Source organism: Schistocerca cancellata, chromosome 7, assembly GCF_023864275.1.
Source record: "Schistocerca cancellata isolate TAMUIC-IGC-003103 chromosome 7, iqSchCanc2.1, whole genome shotgun sequence".
Taxonomy (NCBI): Eukaryota; Metazoa; Arthropoda; class Insecta; order Orthoptera; family Acrididae; genus Schistocerca; species Schistocerca cancellata.
In genome coordinates, this window is record NC_064632.1 from 586879380 (window position 1) to 586900587 (window position 21208).

Consider the following 21208-nt stretch of genomic DNA (forward strand, 5'->3'; position numbering starts at 1 on the left):
AGAAGCCACTGTGAAACGTCCCCTTAGAACAATTTATACACGACTGTGCTTAACCTGACACACAATATTATTTAGTGCAACGCAATCTGACTCTCAAAAATCCCTACAAAAGAATGGCCCTGACTAACATTAAACTATACCTTTCACAAATAACTTACCTCACAAAAATCTTCATTACTCGAACTACTGCAATACAGCGAGCGGCACTATTGTCAGCTAAATAAAAGATTCAAACTACAGGAGGCACTAACTACTGATAGGGATAGTTAGCAAATGAAAGATATTAATAGTGGGTCTGCACCTCTGGTGGCCCACCAATACCATACTCTCTACCAGGACTACAGTGGGTCTGCTCTGTGATGACCTACCTACCAATCTTCTTCAAAACTTCGACTGACTCTGCTGTGGGTTTGCTCTGTTGTGGCCCATTACCTGTCTGCATGTCAAGAGTCAGCACTGTCTTTCCGTTGGAAGGACAACACTACTTCTTCAAGACTGCATGGAAATCCACTACTTCTGCGTGCAATTTCTTTTACTAATGAGACTTTACGAAAAAAACCTGTAATTACTATTATCATCAATGATCAGGACTATCTTTATGGACTGTGAGAAAATTTTAGCTTTTGATCAACATTGTATTAATAAGTGTGTGCATTTGATATCTTTCTTACTGTAATTATGAAAAAAATTTTCAAATCTGTATTGGCCACTGCCCAAAAAAATTTGTAAAATTTTTTTGTGGGGAGCATGGGGGCTATGTAAGTAGGCTGTTTAGGTTCTTATATGTAGGCTGTTTAGATTCTTATATTGGTAACGCCGCCGCCACGTAGCGCTCTCTGTATGAAAATCACTGGCTGTGCTGTGTGCAGTCTGTGGCTAGTTTGCATTGTTGTCTGCCATTGTAGTGTTGGGCAGCTGGACGTGAACAGCGCGTAGCGTTGCGCAGTTGGAGGTGAGCCGCCAGCAGTGGTGGATGTGGGAAGAGAGATGGCGGATTTTTGAGTACAGAATGGATATTATGAACTGCTATGTATATTATGCTTTTTCAACACTATTAAGGTAAATACATTGTTTGTTCTCTACAAAAACCTTTCATTTGCTAACTATGCCTATCAGTAGTTAGTGCCTTCAGTAGTTTGAATCTTTTATTTAGCTGGCAGTAGTGGCGCTCGCTGCATTGCAGTAGTTCCAGTAACGAAGATTTTTGTGAGGTAAGTGATTTGTGAAAGGTATAGGTTAATGTTAGTCAGGGCCATTCTTTTGTAGGGATTTTTGAAAGTCAGATTGCGTTGCGCTAAATAATATTGTGTGTCAGGTTAAGGACAGTCGTGTATAAATTGTTCTAAGGGGACGTTTCAACTGGCCCAGAAAGCTTGCGAATTTCGATAACTTTATCGCTGTGTTCTTCTGTTCATGCTCTGTGAACAGATTTTTTTATACATCCAGTTAAACTATATTTTCAAAAACTGATTATTTTCGTTGACAAATATGTTTTGTGATACTTTGACGGCGACATGTCATTCAGAAATGTTTGATATTTGCTGACCAGAAAATGCATGCACACCAAATGTAAAAGAATAAATAAAAACGAAAACCCACTGATGATGGCACAGTGGTGCCGAAACATGTTTGGGTACAGAGAAAAACGGTGTTTTGTATAGCTGTCGGACCTCACATGCAACAATGTTTACTGACTTTTTTCACCATTGCGCTTGAAAATTGTCCTACAGCAGAAACTGTGATAGTGAAACAAATAAAAAAATAAAAACTTACAGCCAAATGGCGGTAATGATTCAAAAAACAAATTTCATATTCCTACCAATGCGAACACCATCTTTAACTTACTACAATACGGTCCTCAGTCATTACCGATAACAGTCCAGTCTGGACCTAATGGTTCGAAAACATGCATGCAAGTACGGCAGTCGGAGCAAGAATTATACTGCGAGCTCCTGCGTCTGCAACTGCTGAAGGACGCTTCGCGTGACTCAGCGGAAGAGGCAAAGTCAGCTGTGCTTCCTTCACAATGCGGCGCGACCACCAGCGAAGTGGAACGTGTTCTCCAGAGCTGCTTTCCGACCAGCTGTGAACATTCTGGAGAAGTTACGCCTCGTTAGAATCAGCTTAAGTATTAGGCGTGTAGCTGTACTTTGTGAGTTGTGATGCCGACCCATGCCTCATTTTATTTGGGTTCAGTTCTAAAAAAAGGCAATCGAGTAGATAACGCGGTGCAATAATTTCAACAAACATCAGAGGCACGCCTTAGGACTCCGGGAGTGGTTTGGATACTGAGACACAACAGAGAACGATGTTGGGCTGATGTAGGGAGGCGGCAACGGTGGTCTCCAAGGGGGCGCCGACCCCTCATCCTGTGGCGTCACTCGGCGCCGCTCTCCCTAACCACACACGTGAATTCCGGAAGACTTTGCACCCTGCTACTTCCCACCTGTGAGGAGGGCACTCAGTCACTTCCGACTGTCAGCAGATTTAACTCCTGAAGACGTCAGAGATGACAGCTGTCCAGGTCTCTAGAATTTTAGCTCAACTGATGTAGTTTGAAAGCCGAAAGGCTTTTGTTCAGTTTTGCAATTCATTAAAGAAATTATGATTAATTTAAATCCACATAAAAAATGGAGGTCTCCCTACAACTGAATGGATAAGTCAGAACAAAGTTTGGAGGAAGTCCACGACATATCACATTCAATCGGAGCATGTCTAGAAAAGAACTGTGGTGTTCAAAACCAACTTCCGGACTGACTACAGCTTTACCTTTTTAAATTCAATCAAACTAAACCTAGCTCTGATACAGCCCTTACCCCATTTGTTAGTATGGAAGAATATGCCATACATTGTCTACCAGCAAGAATGATGATTCACTAATATTCACTTTTAAACAGTACTAAAGGAAGCTTTCCGTTTACACTAAAACTATGAAGTAACAGTTTAATTGCTCTGGTGAAAATACACTCCTGGAAATGGAAAAAGAACACATTGACACCGGTGTGTTAGACCCACCATACTTGCTCCGGACACTGCGAGAGGGCTGTACAAGCAATGATCACACGCACGGCACAGCGGACACACCAGGAACCGCGGTGTTGGCCGTCGAATGGCGCTAGCTGCGCAGCATTTGTGCACCGCCGCCGTCAGTGTCAGCCAGTTTGCCGTGGCATACGGAGCTCCATCGCAGTCTTTAACACTGGTAGCATGCCGCGACAGCGTGGACGTGAACCGTATGTGCAGTTGACGGACTTTGAGCGAGGGCGTATAGTGGGCATGCGGGAGGCCGGGTGGACGTACCGCCGAATTGCTCAACACGTGGGGCGTGAGGTCTCCACAGTACATGGATGTTATCGCCAGTGGTCGGCGGAAGGTGCACGTGCCCGTCGACCTGGGACCGGACCGCAGCGACGCACGGATGCACGCCAAGACCGTAGGATCCTACGCAGTGCCGTAGGGGACCGCACCGCCACTTCCCAGCAAATTAGGGACACTGTTGCTCCTGGGGTATCGGCGAGGACCATTCGCAACCGTCTCCATGAAGCTGGGCTACGGTCCCGCACACCGTTAGGCCGTCTTCCGCTCACGCCCCAACATCGTGCAGCCCGCCTCCAGTGGTGTCGCGACAGGCGTGAATGGAGGGACGAATGGAGACGTGTCGTCTTCAGCGATGAGAGTCGCTTCTGCCTTGGTGCCAATGATGGTCGTATGCGTGTTTGGCGCCGTGCAGGTGAGCGCCACAATCAGGACTGCATACGACCGAGGCACACAGGGCCAACACCCGGCATCATGGTGTGGGGAGCGATCTCCTACACTGGCCGTACACCACTGGTGATCGTCGAGGGGACACTGAATAGTGCACGGTACATCCAAACCGTCATCGAACCCATCGTCCTACCATTCCTAGACCGGCAAGGGAACTTGCTGTTCCAACAGGACAATGCACGTCCGCATGTATCCCGTGCCACCCAACGTGCTCTAGAAGGTGTAAGTCAACTACCCTGGCCAGCAAGATCTCCGGATCTGTCCCCCATTGAGCATGTTTGGGACTGGATGAAGCGTCGTCTCACGCGGTCTGCACGTCCAGCACGAACGCTGGTCCAACTGAGGCGCCAGGTGGAAATGGCATGGCAAGCCGTTCCACAGGACTACATCCAGCATCTCTACGATCGTCTCCATGGGAGAATAGCAGCCTGCATTGCTGCGAAAGGTGGATATACACTGTACTAGTGCCGACATTGTGCATGCTCTGTTGCCTGTGTCTATGTGCCTGTGGTTCTGTCAGTGTGATCATGTGATGTATCTGACCCCAGGAATGTGTCAATAAAGTTTCCCCTTCCTGGGACAATGAATTCACGGTGTTCTTATTTCAATTTCCAGGAGTGTAGATGTCTTCAGTTAAAGCTTCCGGATCGAGAGGTCATCGTCGATGTACACTGAAGAGCCGAAGAAACAGGTACGCCGGCCTAATATCGGGTAGGGCCCCAGCGGGCGCGCAGAAGCGTCGCAACACGACTTGGGATGGACTCGAATAAAGTCTGAAGTACTGCTGGAGGGAGTAGACACCATCGATTCAGCAGGGCTGTCCATACATCCGTAAGAGCGGCTCGAGATCACTTCTGAACAGCACGTTGCCAGGCACCCCAGAGATGTTTAACAACGTTCATGTTTGGGAGTTTTGTGGCCAGCGGAAGAGTTTAAACTCAGAAGAGTGTTCCTGTTCCTGAAGCCACTCTGTAGCAATTCTGGCGTGTGGAATGTCGCATTGTCCTGTTAGAATTGCCCAAGTCCGTCGGAATGCTCAATGGACATCAATGAATGCAGGTGATCAGACAGGATGCTTACGTACCTGTCACTTGTCAGAGTCGTATCCAGACGTCTCAGGGGTCCCGCATCATTCCAACTGGACACGTCCCACGCCATTACAGAGTCACCACCAGCTTGAGCAGTCCCCTGTTGGCAAAAAAATGGTTCAAATGGCTCTGAGCACTATGGGACTTAACATCTATGGTGATCAGTCCCCTAGAACAGAACTACTTAAATCTAACTAACCTAAGGACATCACACACATCCATGCCCGTGGCAGGATTCGAACCTGCGACCGTAGCGGTCGCGCGGTTCCAGACTGTAGCGCCTAGAACCGCTCGGCCACACCGACCGGCCCCATGTTGACATACAGGGTCCATGGATTCATGAGTTTGTCTCCACACTCATACACGCCCACCCGCTCGATTCAATTTGAAACGATACTCGTCCGACCAGCAACATGTTTCCTGTCATCAACAGTCCAATGTCGGTGTTGGCGGGCCCAGGCGAGGCGTAAAGCTTTGTGTCGTGCACTCATCAAGCGTACACGAGTGGGTCTTCGGCTCCGAAAGTCCACATCGATGATGTTTAGTTGAATGGTTCGCACGCTGACACTTGCTGATGGCCCGGCATTGAAATCTGCACCAAAATGCGGAAGGGTTGCACTTCTGTCATGTTGAACGATTCTCTTCAGTTGTCGTTGGTCCCGTTCTTGTAGGATCATTTTCCGGAAGCAGAGATGCCGGAGAGTTGATGGTTTACCGAATTCCTGATATTCACGATACACTCGTGAAATGGTCGTACGGGAAAATCTCCACTTCATCGCTACCTCGGTGATAATGTGTCTCATTGCTCGTGTGCCTACTGTAACGTTCAAACTCTCTTAAATCTTGATAACCTGTTATTATAGCAGCAGTAACCGATCTAATAACCGCACCAGACACTTGTTGTCTTATAGAGCCGTTGTCGACAGCAGCATTTGAATACGAATGCCTATAACCATTTCCTGACGTTTCGTCCCCGTCTGCGGGAGACATCTTATGAGGTAAAATGGCAACTGCATCCATGCATTGTCTTTTTATCTCCAAAGATGTCTCCCGCAGTTGAAGATAAAACATTAAGGAATGGTTTTACATATCGACCACGACCTCTCAGCCCGGAAGGTTAATATAGTCAATCTACAGTCGAGACTATGTCCCTCACAGTGGCCTTATATTATAGGCTATGTAAGCCGTGTGGAACCTTGATGTGTTCATTTTGACTTTTTGGTATCATAGACATTATTTTGGTTCCCTTTTTAAGTGTTTTGTTGATGTGTCTAATGTTACAGATGGATTGTAGAAGCTATCAAGAAGGCGACTCCATGTGAGATGATATACTGGTTAAGTCTTTATTCGTAACCAGGAGGAGCTTGTTTACCTCCGCGTCTAGGACTCACGGTTTGCAAATTCAACGTTTTCCTGTATCATTTCCGATGCGACCTGCAGTGGCCCCTATAAATACGGTTGCAACGAAAGTCAAGTGCGTGTACAACTGACCCACTGACACTTCACCGTCAAATATAACTTTACCACCCACGTTAGGGATAGTGGCAAATCGGGTGGGTTGACGTTACATCAAGTTGGAGGCCACACGAATAATTCTCATCCTTTACTGACATGCTCCTAAAGCTACATTGGCACTGCATATGGATTTCAGGCAAAACTACAACGAAAAGTGAGATGGATAGATGTAGTCACCCTTCAGAGTACGGTGGCGGCAATGACTACAGCTATATGACATCCTAAAACATTTCAAAAAGCAACCAGACTAGCTGAAATGCTGTTATGGATATTACATCAAGGTTCCGCAGGGGTGTAAAGGAGTAGAAATACAGCTGTTGGAGAAGGAACCTCAAATACCTTTAGGTGACCGTAAGGAGATACCAGTCCCATTCGTCCCAAATCAAAGATTAAACAACTGCTCTTCCTCGTTCGTAACATACTGGTGCCAGTTTCATATTCAAAAGGATTCGTGGGATATATCCCTGTCTGGCGTAATAATTAATATGACTGTCACGTGTCGTTGAGGGGCCGTAGTCGCGGGCGGGCGTACATGAACGGCCGAGATGCAGAATTTGGGGCCGGATGTTTACGGTTAGCATCTGCTGCTCAGCACTCTTCGTCCGAGATCAAAAGCGGCGATAAGCGGTCTGGGCCCATCAAAGCGGCGTTGCTAGCAATTATCTCTCAAAGGGAACCCCTCCTCTGTCCGATAAAGGCGACAGCGTTGAAACATTTTGTGGATCAGCGGTTTCGCTGGATGGATCCAGCGTGGGGCCCCAGATTGTAGCTCGTGTGTCTCTGGTGGGTTGGTTACCAACTTAGCGCTAGCGGTGAATGGCACTGGTGAGAGTAGTTCAAAAATATCGTATTGGGGACCACTTAAAAAAGTAAGGCTCTCCTCAACCTGTAGATTGCTTTGAACCCTGGTCCTGTAGGAGGCAGTATGGCTTCGCCCTCTGACCTGTTCAGCCAGTTATAAAAGAACCTACAACATGTCAAATAAAATCAGTGAAAAAACGGTCTAGATCGCGATGGCACTTTATTAAAATGACCCGTTTCGGCCTATACTTAGGCCATCTTGAGACGGCACCATCAGATGAATTTGACGATGTGTACAATGGCCAGTTGACTTCAGCGACTGAGGTCGACTATCTGTTGTACGCTTCGCCAACTTCAGCTGATGGTGCTGTCGAAGATGGGCTAAGTATAGGCCGAAACCGGTCATTTTAATAAATTACCATCGCGATCTAGACTGTTTTTTCACTGATTTTATATAGATTGCAAGATCACTGCTTGCCGCAAATGTTACCAAAAATTTTGTCTACAGAATGTCTTCGACTCAGAGCCACGGTGCAGTTTGACATTTTTCACACGGAAAATCACTGGAGAACTACGTCGAGAGCGGTGCCGTTGCTGACAGGGTTGCCCAAGCAAGCCAGGCCTCTGAGGAGGAAGCAGACGAAGAGTGTGTCTCACAACTCCCCGTCGCCCATCCATCCAGTCATGTTTTTCCTCCCATCTACACTGTCGAGATAAAAATCCTAACACCAAATAATAATTATTGTAGAGTAATGAAATTTCGGGAATACATTTGTCTAGGTAAAAATCAAAATAATTAATGTAGAGTAATGAAATTTCGGCAATACACTTGACTAGGTAAAAATGAGGTTGGGAAGGGAGTAAGACAGGGTTGTACCGTATCCCCGATGTTATTCAATCTGTATATTGAGCAAGCAATAAAGGAAACAAAAGAAAAGTTCGGAGTAGGTATCAAAATCCATGGAGAAGAAATAAAAACTTTGAGGTTCGCCGATGACATTGTAATTCTGTCAGAGACAGCAAAGGACTCGGAAGAGCAGTTGAACGGAATGGACAGTGTCTTGAAAGGAGGATATAAGATGAACATCAACAAAACCAGAACGAGGATAATGGAATGTAGTCGAATTAAATCGGTTGATGCTGAGGGAATTAGATTAGGAAATGAGACACTTAAAATAGTAAAGGAGTTTTGCTGTTTGGGGAGCAAAATAACTGATGATGGTCGAAGTAGAGAGGATATAAAATGTAGACTGGCAATGGCAAGAAAACCGTTTCTGAAGAAGAAAAATTTGTTAACATCGAGTATAGATTTAAATGTCAGGAAGTCGTTTCTGAAAGTATTTGTATGGAGTTTAGCCATGTATGGAAGTGAAACGTGGACGATAAATAGTTTAGACAAGAAGAGAATAGAAGCTTTCGAAATGTGGTGCTACAGAAGAATGCTGAAGATTAGATGGGTAGATCAAATAACTAATGAGGAGGTATTGAATAGAATTGGGGAGAAGATAAATTTGTGGCACAACTTGACTAGAAGAAGGGATCGGTTGGTGGGACATATTCTGAGACGTCGAGGGATCACCAATTTAGTATTGGAGGGCAGCGTGGAGGGTAAAAATCGTAGAGGCAGACGAATAGATGAATACACTAAGCACATTCAGAAGGATGTAGGCTGCAGTAGGTACTGGGAGATGAAGAAGCTTGCACAGGATAGAGTAGTATGGAGAGCTGTATCAAACCAGTCTCAGGACTGAAGACCACAACAACAACAACAACAACAACCACAGGTAAAAATCAAACAATGGAAAATACAGGATGAAATGTAACAACATTATGAGAAGGATTGTTCCTACTCACCATATAGCGGAGATGCTGCGTCGCACACAGGCACAACAAAAAGATTCTCACAATTAAAGCGACTCGTGTGTGTGAGTTGCGTTTGCATGAGTTTGTGTGTGTGTGTGCGAATGTGTGTCTATTGTTGACGAAGGCCTTAAGGGGCTCCGGAACGCCCCATACTTGCAATGCAAAATAACGCTTATAAATTACATCTTTCCTCACAAAGTATTTGAAGTAGGAAGTTGAACTTTTTACAGATTATTTATTGGAATATGGGCTACAACTTAACACAGGGATTTTACAAAATTTTAGTTCAGTTATTAAAGATGATTTTTTTTCAATTGTAATGAAAATTCACAACATTTTTTTGCAACTTTTTATTTATATATTCAAAAATATACAGTTTTTTGGGAAAAGCTGTGTTAAATTGTGCAGAAGGTACTGTGTAACATTTACTGAAAGTTTGAAACAAATATGTTTGGAAGATCCTTAGAAAACATGTAATTAGTATGAGAAATTAAAAGTTTTGGGAATCGAGCGACAAAGATTGGATTAACTTTTTAGTGCATTCCAGGTCCATAGGATGGATTATCTTCATCCTCTGCAAACTCCTCCTCCAGCTTCCTCTTGTTCCTCCTCCTGTTTACTCTTGCTTGTATTTCTAGACTCTTTACAGCCCTGTCTGCAGCCCGAAGGCGTTCCTTGTCTAAAGCAAGCATCGCTCGTACCATGTTAGAACCTATCTTCATTCCCATATTTCGAAATACCTTGCACCTTACAATGTTGCCATCATTGAAAGTCGCAACAGCATCATACACACCAAAGTGTGTTTCTATTGCAGCAAATACAGTCTTGGGGATTCTCGACCATATAACACTATTTACACTTTCATTGGGGTTTTGAGTTTTTCCGTGAATACACTTTTTCAACAGTTCAGGTGCTGCTAAGTCTCTGAAAATAGGTTAGCCACAACACATACTTTATCTCACATCACTAAAATGTACCTGATGAACACGGACGTTAATAATAACACCATTTGACAGCAGTTTAACAGCGCCACAGTGGGTCACGCCCATGTAGAACACATTTCAAAAAAAATTTAAAAATAGTTGTAGTCTTCGGAATTGAATAAATTATATATCTATTCAGAAAACGCAAAAAAGTAAAAATTGAACTTTTCATGATTTTGAGCCTTTCCGGAGCCCCTTAATGACCGAAAGCTTTAATTGAGAGAATCTTCTTGTTGTGCATATCTGCAACTCAGCATCTTTGTCTAGGTAACATATCTGAGTGATTACCATTGCAAACTCACTGATTAATGTATGCATAAGCCATTGCAGATGTGAAATGCTGGTACATTAATAACCGGTGCACTCTCCAGAGTGCTGAATGCAAGCATGCAAACGTGGATGCGTTGTGTTGTACTGTTGCTGGATGTCAGTTTGTAGACGGAGTTCGATGCCCATTGCACTCGTCGGGCATTAAAGGGACAGTTAATGCTATATGTGGATGACGCTGGAGTTAGCGTCCGATGGTGTGCCATATGTCCTCCACTGGAGACAGAGTGTAACGCCGGAAATGCATATCCTCCTATTTCCATCTATTGTACTATAAATTTGTTTTCCTTATTTTTGTTACCTGAATATATAACATTTCTGTGTCTTCGTATATTGTAATTGTTTTACTATTTGTATATATATATTTACGCATTTATGTCGATATATAATTGGTTTGTTTCGTCAATATTATTTGTATTTTTACGCTGGGTCTTGCCTAGGGAAAACTGCTATCGAACGATTACATCGATAGGTCGTGTGAAGAATCAAAGTGTGTAGCATCTTTGGTAGTGAACTCTGCCGCGTGGAGCGTGGGCTGAGCAGAGGAGTCTGGCTGGGGTGGTGCAGTGGAGCAGGTGTGTTGTGTGACGCTCCCGCGAGTTGCCGCGCTTTCGGGGTTTGGCAGTATGTAATTGCGCTCGACTTGCGATGATAGTTTCTGACACGGTGTCGCGGACGGGAAGCATTATCTGGCGCACATCAAGAGCCCGTTTCGTCTGGTGACCGTGTCAAGAAGAAGGCGCGCCAACATCCAGCTTCTGCAACAGCGACGGCCGACAATGACTGACTGTCGCCACATCCTCGATCGACAGCTTCAAACCTTCAATCAACCAACAAGGAAGACTGGAAGCATGTAAAGTTTTAGAACTGTATGGCAGACCTCAGCTTTTCAAACTTTTAAAATTGTTGCATCACAAAATTAAAGCAACTTAGCATGAATCTTTGTTGCTCATTGTCCCAATTGCATTGCCAAGCAGGGTCCCTTCCTTTTCCGAAATGAACCCGAGTGTCGTTGAAATTCAAACGCCAGCATTAACGTAATATAATTCAATTTTGCTGCTTTAATTTCAAAGTTCAGTTAAAGTATTCATATCTGGCTACAATATTTAGATTACACAAGCACGAATTAAGAGTGCGATTTTTGTTACCGTATTTTAGCTTACCTGTGACTGCAGCTCAGCTTGGTACGTACTAAATTTTACTATTGTTAATTGTTCAGAATCATTTAACTCAAGTTCAAAGTTAAATCTCTTATTTCTAAATTGCGTAGATTCAAGTAGCTTTTGAAATGATTGTTGAGGTAGTCCAAGACTAACCGTATTTTACTGAATTTCGATGTGCTTCAGAAAGAAAGCTCACTATTAACTTCAGTCACTAAATTAACTGTCGATTTTCCGGTTTTATTAATTCTTTTGCTGAATTAAGTCAGAGTGTAGCGAAATTTATTACTCCTGACAAACTTTCAGTTTTCACACTACACTTGTCAACCTTCAGTTGCCACGCTTCTAGTGCTAATTATATGTGTAATAACCTTTCTTTTTCAGTTACTATAGTAATTGTCCTTAAGACTGGCGACCGTAATTTCCCCCAAATCTCAAATATCTAATTACTGCTAGTTGATTGTTAACGTAACGGCCGCACATTTACTTTCTTTATTAACTGTACCCCTTTTTCAAAATTAATTTCCACCAGTTTCATTAGCGTTTTTCCTTTCATTTAGATGTAACCCTTGCCTCCCTCTTTACCGACAAATTAACCTTGGTGACGATTGCTTTTCCCAACTTTCCATTAGGTACATGCGGTTTAATTTTTCAGTGTCATTAAGGTCGACAAGTGAGGGGGAGGTTACAAGAGCTAGTGATAGAGCAGGCCAAGGTAACGTGTCGACACTCTCTAGACAATGGTGGGTTTCAACAGCGGTATATGGCTGAGAGTTATCCTGTTTGGGGGAAAAAAAAACCTCGTATGCTGTTCATGAATGGCAGCAAAACAGGTCGAATCACCAGACTGACGCACAAATGTGCAGTCAGGGTGCGTTAGATAACCACGAGAGTGATCCTGCTGTCGTACGAAGTCGCGTCTGAGAGCGTAAAACTAGGTGTAGGTCCTGTGTGCGTGACACTCAGACAGGGTTGGTTGCAGGCCCCCAGCTGTCCTCCTCCTAGTCAACACGCGGCCATCACTGGCCCCGAGGCAGAACCAAGTCTCATCGGAAAACACAACAGACCCCCGTCTTGCTTTCCAGTGAACTGACGCTTGTAAACCACAGAAGCTTTTTCCAAAGCTGTTGAAACGTCCCCTTTGAAAAATTATATAAAAGACTGTGCTTAAACTGACACACAATATTTTTAGCGCAACGCAATCTGACTATCAAAAATCCCTACAAAAGAATGGCCCTGACTAACATTAACCTATACGTTTCACAAATCACTTACCTCACCAAAAATCTTCGTTACTCGAACTACTGCAATACAGCGAGCGCCACTACTGCCAGCTAAATAAAAGATTCAAACTACGGAACGCACTAACTACTGATAGGCATAGTTAGCAACTGAAAGATGTTAATAGAGAAAAAACAATGTATTTACCTTAATAATCATAATATATACAGCAGTTCATGACATCCATTCTGTACTCAAAAATCCGCCATCTCATTTCCCACAACCACCACTGCTGGCGGCTCACCTCCAACTGCGCAACGCTACGCGCTGTTAACATCCAGCTGCCCAACACTACAATGGCAGAACATCCAGCTGCCCAACACTACAATGGCAACAACAATGCAAACTGGCCACAGACTGCACACAGCACAGCCAGTGATTTTCGTACAGAGCGCCACGTAACGTTGCCAATAAGAAAACATAAACAGCCTACTTACATAGCCCCCATGCTCCCCACAAAAATTTTACAAATTGTTTTGGGCACTGGGCAATACATATTTGTTAAAATTTTTCATAATCGTAATTACAATAACAAAGAAATCAAATGCACACACTTATTGATACAATGTTGGTCAAAAGCTAAAATTTTCTCACAGTCCATAAAGATAGTCCTGATCATTCATCATAATAGTAATTACAGTTTTTTTTCATAAAGTCTCATTAGTAAAAGAAATTGCATACAGAAGTAGTGGATTTCTATGCAGTCTTGAAGATGTAGTGTTGTCCTTCCAACGGAAAGACAGTGCTGATTCCTGACATGCAGACAGGTAATGGGCTACAACAGAGCAAACCCACAGCAGAGTCATTCGACGTTTTACCGCGGGACTGCTACGGTCGCAGGTTCGAATCCTGCCTCGGGCATGGGTGTGTGTGATGTCCTTAGGTTAGTTAGGTTTAAGTAGTTCTAAGTTCTAGGGGACTTATGACCTAAGATGTTGAGTCCCATAGTGCTCAGAGCCATTTGAACCATCATTCGACGTTTTGAAGAATATTGGTATGTAGGTCATCACAGAGCAGACCCACTGTAGTCCTGGTAGAGATTATGGTATTGGTGGGCCACCAGAGGTGCAGACCCACTGCAGTCCTTGTAGTAATAATGGTATTGGTGGGTCATCAATGGTGTAGACCCACTGTAGTCAGTGTGAGATCCGTACCAGGTCGGGTTGACGGAGAAGATAGAGAAGATCCAAAGAAGAGCGGCGCGTTTCGTCACAGGGTTATTTGGTAACCGTAATAGCGTGACGGAGATGTTTAGCAAACTCAAGTGGCAGAATCTGCAAGAGTGGTGCTCTGCATCGCGGTGTAGCTTGCTCGCCAGGTTTCGAGAGGGTGCGTTTCTGGATGAGGTATCGAATATATTGCTTCCCCCTACTTGTACCTCTCGAGTAGATCACGAACGTAAAATTAGAGAGATTCGAGCGCGCACGGAAGCTTTCAGACCGTCGTTCTTCCCGCGAACCATACGCGACTGGAGCAGAAAAGGGAGGTAATGACAGTGGCACGTTAAGTGCCCTCCGCCACTCACCGTTGGGTGGCTTGCGGAGTATAAATGTAGATGTAGAAGTCACAAAAAATGGTGGTGGTTTGGGGTCAATGAAATGTACGTTACAAGGCGTGCAGCTCGGAGCTGTCCTTAAAGTAACTAATTCGTAACAGTTCGTTGTGTAACTGCTGCTCAAACTGCTGCTGCAGATCAGTGTGATGTGCTATACGCTGAACACGATGAACTTCCCTCTCGGTAGTTGCATGTGGCCGTCCAGAGTCCTGTCTTCTTGCGATCATACAGTCCCATGACCACCACTGGCAGCAGTCGTGTCCAGTGGCACATTCCTGCCAATCTTTGTACAATATCGCAGAAGGAACATGCAGTTTCGTAACCCTATTAAACGACCTCGTTCAAATTGAGTGAGGTGCTCGTGCTCGTAATGATGTTTTGTCGTCTTAAAGGCATTCTTGACTAACATCAACTCACCACGTCCAAAGGTACCTAACGCTCACGACCGTGTTTAAAGCAAATTTGATTCGCATCCTCTAGTGGCGCTTCTAGCGCCACTCTTATGGGACTGGCGTAGAATTAGAATACATATCATCTACCAACTTTCATCTATGTCGCACAACTCCCGCTTGGTGTTGCTTTTTCTTCCGGGAGTGTAACTGGAAGGCAGTCTGCCTAGGATACGGCAACCCGAAATACTGCCCACTCCCGGGGCGGCAGTTGAATCGTTAGGGCAGCTCCCCAAAAAACAGATAGACGGTTCGATATACAGGGTGTTAGAAAAAGGTACGGCCAAACTTTCAGGAAACATTCCTCACACACAAATAAAGAAAAGATGTGATGTGGGCATGTGTCCGGAAACGCTTAATTTCCGTGTTAGAGCTCATTTTAGTTTTGTCAGTATGTACTGTACTTCCTCGATTCACCGCCAGTTGGCCCAATTGAAGGAAGGTAATGTTGACGTCGTTGCTTGTGTTGACATGCGACTCATTGCTCGACAGTACTAGCATCAACCACATCAGTACGTAGCATCAACAGGTTAGTGTTCATCACGAACATGGTTTTGCAGACAGTGCAATGTTTGTATCGAGACAGATTTCCAGAACGAAGGTGTCCCGACAGGAAGACGTTCGAAGCAATTGATCGGCGTCTTAGGGAGCACGGAACATTCCAGCCTATAACTCGCGACTGGGGAAGACCTAGAACGACGAGGACACCTGCAATGGACGAGGCAATTCTTCGTGCAGTTGACGATAACCCTAATGTCAGCGTCAGAGAAGTTGCTGCTGTACAAGGTAACGTTGACCACGTCATTGTATGGAGAGTGCTACGGGAGAACCAGTTGTTTCCGTACCATGTACAGCGTGTGCAGGCACTATCAGCAGCTGATTGGCCTCTACGGGTACACTTCTGCGAATGTTCATCCAACAATGTCTCAATCCTCATTTCAGTGCAAATGTTCTCTTTACGGATGAGGCTTCATTCCAACGTGATCAACTTGTAAAGTTTCGCAATCAACATGTGTGGGCTGACGAGAATCCGCACGCAATTGTGCAATCACGTCATCAACACAGATTTTCTGTGAACGTTTGGGCAGGCATTGTTGGTGATGTCTTGATTGGGCCCCATGTTCTTCCTCTACGCTCAATGGAGCACGTTATCATGATTTCATACGGGATACTCTACCTGTGCTGCTAGAACATGTGCCTTTACAAGTACAACACAACATGTGGTTCATGCACGATGGAGCTCCTGCACATTTCAGTCGAAGTGTTCGTACGCTTCCCAACAACAGATTCGGTGACCGACGGATTGGTAGAGGCGGACCAATTCCATGGCCTCCACGCTCTCCTGACCTCAACCCTCTTGACGTTAATTTATGGGGGCATTTGAAAGCTCTTGCCTACGCAACCCCGGTACCAAATCTAGAGACTCTTCGTGCTCGTATTGTGGACGGCTGTGATACAATACGCCATTCTCCAGGGCTGCATCTGCGCATCAGGGATTCCATGCGACGGAGGGTGGATGCATGTATCCTCGCTAACGGAGGACATTTTGAACATTTCCTGTAACAAAGTGTTGAAGTCACGCTGGTACGTTCTGTTTCTGTGTGTTTCCATTCCATGATTAATGTGATTTGAAGAGAAGTAATAAAATGAGCTCTAACATGGAAAGTAAGCGTTTCCGGACACATGTCCACGTAACATATTTTCTTTCTTTGTGTGTGAGGAATGTTTCCTGAAAGTTTTGTCGTACGTTTTTGTAACACCCTGTATAGGTCAAAAGCTTCGGGTAAAAGAATGGAACATTGTGCAGATGGACATGGATACGGAAAACTACTTTGTTTATGGCAACGTGGAACGTACAGCGCTTGAATACACAGAGAAAAGACGTTTTCTAGTTCTTGGAAACGTTAAAGATTAGTGTGGGGGTGCTAACAGAAACAAAGAAAAGGAAAAGCGAAATGAAATTATGGAAAATTTTATTCATTTATGCAGTGGTATCGGGAAGGAGGGGAGAAACAACAGAGATGTGTCAGTTAGCGATCCACAAAAAGCGTAAAAAGAGCATTAAGGGTTGGAATAAAAAAAGGAAAAATTATAACTGTAGACTTTAGTGAATATTATTGGCAATGTATGTCTCAACAAATGCTTTGATAATAAAATCAAAGATGAATTTTATTAGGATCGATAAGGGTTCCGGAAGAGATGCCCTATGGGAGATTTTATTGGAAGAGTAGGTTCAGATGTGGAAAATGAAATACTGGGAAGACGTTTAGAGAATATCGTAAACGAAAATGGCGAAAGACAAGCAAATACCTGTACAGCATTGGACTTTAAAATTTTAAGCAGTTTCTTATCCCGTAAATGGATACATATAGTCATTCAAGAGATCTGAGACTAATCATAGATTATGTTATACCAAAATATTCTGGACTAAGGATAAATGACATAAGGGTAACAGCTGCATAGAATGTGGCTCCAACCACTTCCTGATCCCTCCTACCAGTTCCTGCTGGGAACAAAGTTACACCATAGGGGTGAAGAATTCGTCGACAAGACAAGGGCTATTAAAGTTCTAAATGTTGTTAATTATAACGTAACTACTCTCATAGGTGAGCGTACGAAATTTCTTTATAGACTCAGACAGTTGGCTGAGGACTAGAGATCATGAGGGTAGAAATAAGTGTGTGTAAATAAAAGAGGACGTTATAAAATAAATTATTAACAGGACAAATTAGATATGGGAAAGAGATAAGAGAAGATAGACAGCTGTGTGGAAGCTACAAAAGTAACAGAAGCATGGAAAACAATGAAAAGCTTAAGCAGATGTGTGAAAGAAGGGTCATATATAACACTTATTGACATTAGAGAATGGGAAAATTATTTCAAGACACTGATAACGGAAGAGAGAAGCGGTTATAAAGGTATAAAACTGGATTTCGAGAACGAACTATATGTGGGAAATATAGACCTAGTAACAGCAGCAGAATCTGTAAAAGAAATGGAAAATCTCTTGGTCCAGGAAACATACCAACAGACATAGTGAAGTATGGGTCGAATGTGGTCCGGAAGTTTGAGCATGTTTTTTTAATGCTTGCAGGTTAAAGGGAGAAGAAGTGTTCTAAGAATGGAACTTGGCATTTCTAAGCCACATTGACAAGAAATGTAGTAAGAAGGTATGTGGAAATTATCGTGGAGCTAGTGTTTCAAACTCTGTTGGTAAATTGTATGACCAGGTCCTAAAAGACAAGATAAGGGGATGTTGATAGACGTTGAAGAGAAATGTGGAACCCGGAAGGGAAGATGTTGCAATAACAAAGTTTTTATTTCAAGGCAACTAATGGCAAAGAGACTGGAAAGGAATGTGAATAGCCGTCTAGTGTTGATAGATCTCGAGAAGGCGTTCGAGACAGCGTCGCTGAAGAAACTGAATTCCTGAGGGGGAGTGAGACTGAAAAGACATATGTTAGAAGTATATGGAACATATACAAGTTTGCAGAGTACACAATCAAAGTGGGGTACAAAATTACATCACAGATTTCCAAAATTACACTGGAAAGTAAATATGATGCTCTATAGCAATTTTTGTAGAGCTTATAACGGCCTAACGAGTATTAGGAACTTCCTGGAAAAAATAAAATCTAATTGAGGTTTGTAAATAGGCTACCTCAGAAGATCGTGTTGAATATCTCGGCTAGACCATTTAAAAAGTACAACGATTGGGGAAATGACCCAGACTCAAGGAAGCATCACAGATAAAATAGCCTGGTATGGACGTACGACGCGAATGACCGAAGCCAAAGAAGATCTTGATGTACCACTCACAGGGAAGAATGAGAAGAAGAAGAAGACCGAAGGTTGCCTGTTTAAATGGGATAAAGGAGGCCACGAGAAAAAGAAGATGAGGGAGCATGGGAAAACAGAAACCGCTGGCGAGAGATGTGTGGGATGCGGCGACAGCTGTAAGAACCCCACAACAAAGAGAGTAATTGACACTAGTAGTGTCCACGAGTGAACTCTGGAGGTACTGTTAAGTGTTTGTAGTAAGCGAAAGATTGACTGTGGAGTTTTTCAGTTGGACCCTTATGAATAGTGTTAATTGCAGTTCACTTCTTGTGGTATTTTACGGTTCTACTTATCGCGAAATCGCCGATAGTATTTTCATAATTTAGCTTGGGACGTCATTCTGTGGTCTGGTGTGGCCCTTCCAAGCGTTTAAAGTCCGAAATATTTTCTTACTGCCTTGCTGAGGTTGCCTTGCAACAGTTGTTGATTTGTCTCTTGTCTACCCCACCGTACTGCTGTTTGGTGCGGTGCGGTGTAGCCGAAGTGTTCAGTAGTACCGCATCTACTCTCTCATCCGTTTTAAGACTTGTGAGCCGCATCCACATCAACGTATAACCCCAGTATGCAATTTGTGTAAGTTGGTTGCGCCCTGTTAGCGTTTTGTACAGCGTGGAAAATCTTTCTCGTGTCGCATGTGATCCTGAAGGAGAGCACAATGCACAACAGCGCATGACTACGACGGAATCAAAAGGTATGTATTGTATATTTTTTTTAACGGATGTAACCACTGTGTTTGAGTGTTGATTTGTGTGCTATTTGTTTATTTCGAAAGGAAAAGATTACATACCTCGTTAATTATAACATCTGTGCTTAATTATTTTTCATAATTTGTTGGGCGTAGTATCTACATCTACATCTACATTTATACTCCGCAGGCCACTGAACGGTGTGTGGCGGAGGGCACTTTACGTGCCACTGTCATTACCTCCCTTTTCTGTTCCAGTCGCGTATGGTTCGCGGGAAGAACGACTGCCGGAAAGCCTCCGTGCGCGCTCGAATCTCTCTAATTTTACTTTCGTGATCTCCTCGGGAGGTATAAGTAGGGGGAAGCAATATATTCGATACCTCATCCAGAAACGCACCCTCTCGAAACCTGGACAGCAAGCTATACCGCGAAGCAGAGCGCCTCTCTTACAGAGTCTGCCACTTGAGTTTGCTTAACATCTCCGTAACGCTATCACGGTTACCAAATAACCCTGTGACGAAACGCGCCGCTCTTCTTTGGATCTTCACTATCTCTTCTGTCAACCCAACCTGCTACGGATCCCACACTGATGAGCAATACTCAAGTATATGTCGAACGAGTGTTTTGTAAGCCACCTCCTTTGTTGATGGACTACATTTTCTAAGGACTCTCCAATGAATCTCAACCTGGCACCCGCCTTACCAACAGTTACACTACTGGCCATTAAAATTGCTATACCAAGACGAAATGCAGATGATAAACGGGCATTCATTGGACAAATATACTATATTAGAACTGACATGTGATTACATTTTCACACAATTTGGGTGCATAGTTCCTGAGAAATCAGTACCCAGAACCACCACCTCTGGCAGTAATAACGGCCTTGATACACCTAAGCATTGAGTCAAACAGAGCTTGGATGGCGTGTACAGGTACAGCTGCCCATGCAGCTTCAACACGATAACACAGTTCATCAAGCGTAGTGACTGGCGTATTGTGACGAGCCAGTAGCTCGGCCACCATTGACCAGACGTTTTCAATTGGTGAGAGACCTGGAGAATGTGCTGGCCAGGGCAGCAGTCGAATATTTTCTGTATCCAGAAAGGCCCATACAGGACCTGCAACATGCGGTCGTGCATTATCCTGCTGAAATGTAGGGGTTCGCAGGGATCGAATGAAGGGTAGAGCCACGGGTCTTAACACATCTGAAATGTAACGTCCACTGTTCAAAGTGCCGTCAATGCGAACAAGAGGTGACCGAGATGTGTAACCAATGGCACCCCATACCATCACGCCGGGTGTTACGTCAGTATGGCGATGACTAATACACGCTTCCAATGTGCGTTCACCGCGATATCGGCAAACACGGATGCGACCATCATGATGCTGTAACCGGAACCTGCATTCATCTGAAAAAAAATGACGTTTTGCCATTCGTAAAACCCAGGTTCGTCGTTGAGTACACTATCGCAGGCGCTCCTGTCTGTGATGCAACGTCAAGGATAACCGCAGCCATGGTCTCCGAGCTGATAGTCCATGCTATTCCAAACGTCGTCGAACTGTTCGTGCAGATGGTTGTTGTGTTGCAAACGTCCCCATCTGTTGACTCAGGGATCGAGACGTGGCTGCACGATCCGTTACAGCCACGCGGATAAGATGCCTGTCATCTCTACTGCTAGAGATATGAAGCCATTGGGATCCAGCACGGCGTTCCGTATTACCCTCCTGAACCCACCGATTCCATATTCTGCTAGCAGTCACTGCATCTCGACCAATGCGAGCAGCAATGTCGCGACACGATAAACCCCAATCGCGATAGGCTACAATCCGACCTTTTTCAAAATCGGAAAAGTGATGGTACGCATTTCCCCTCCTTACACTAGGCATCACAAC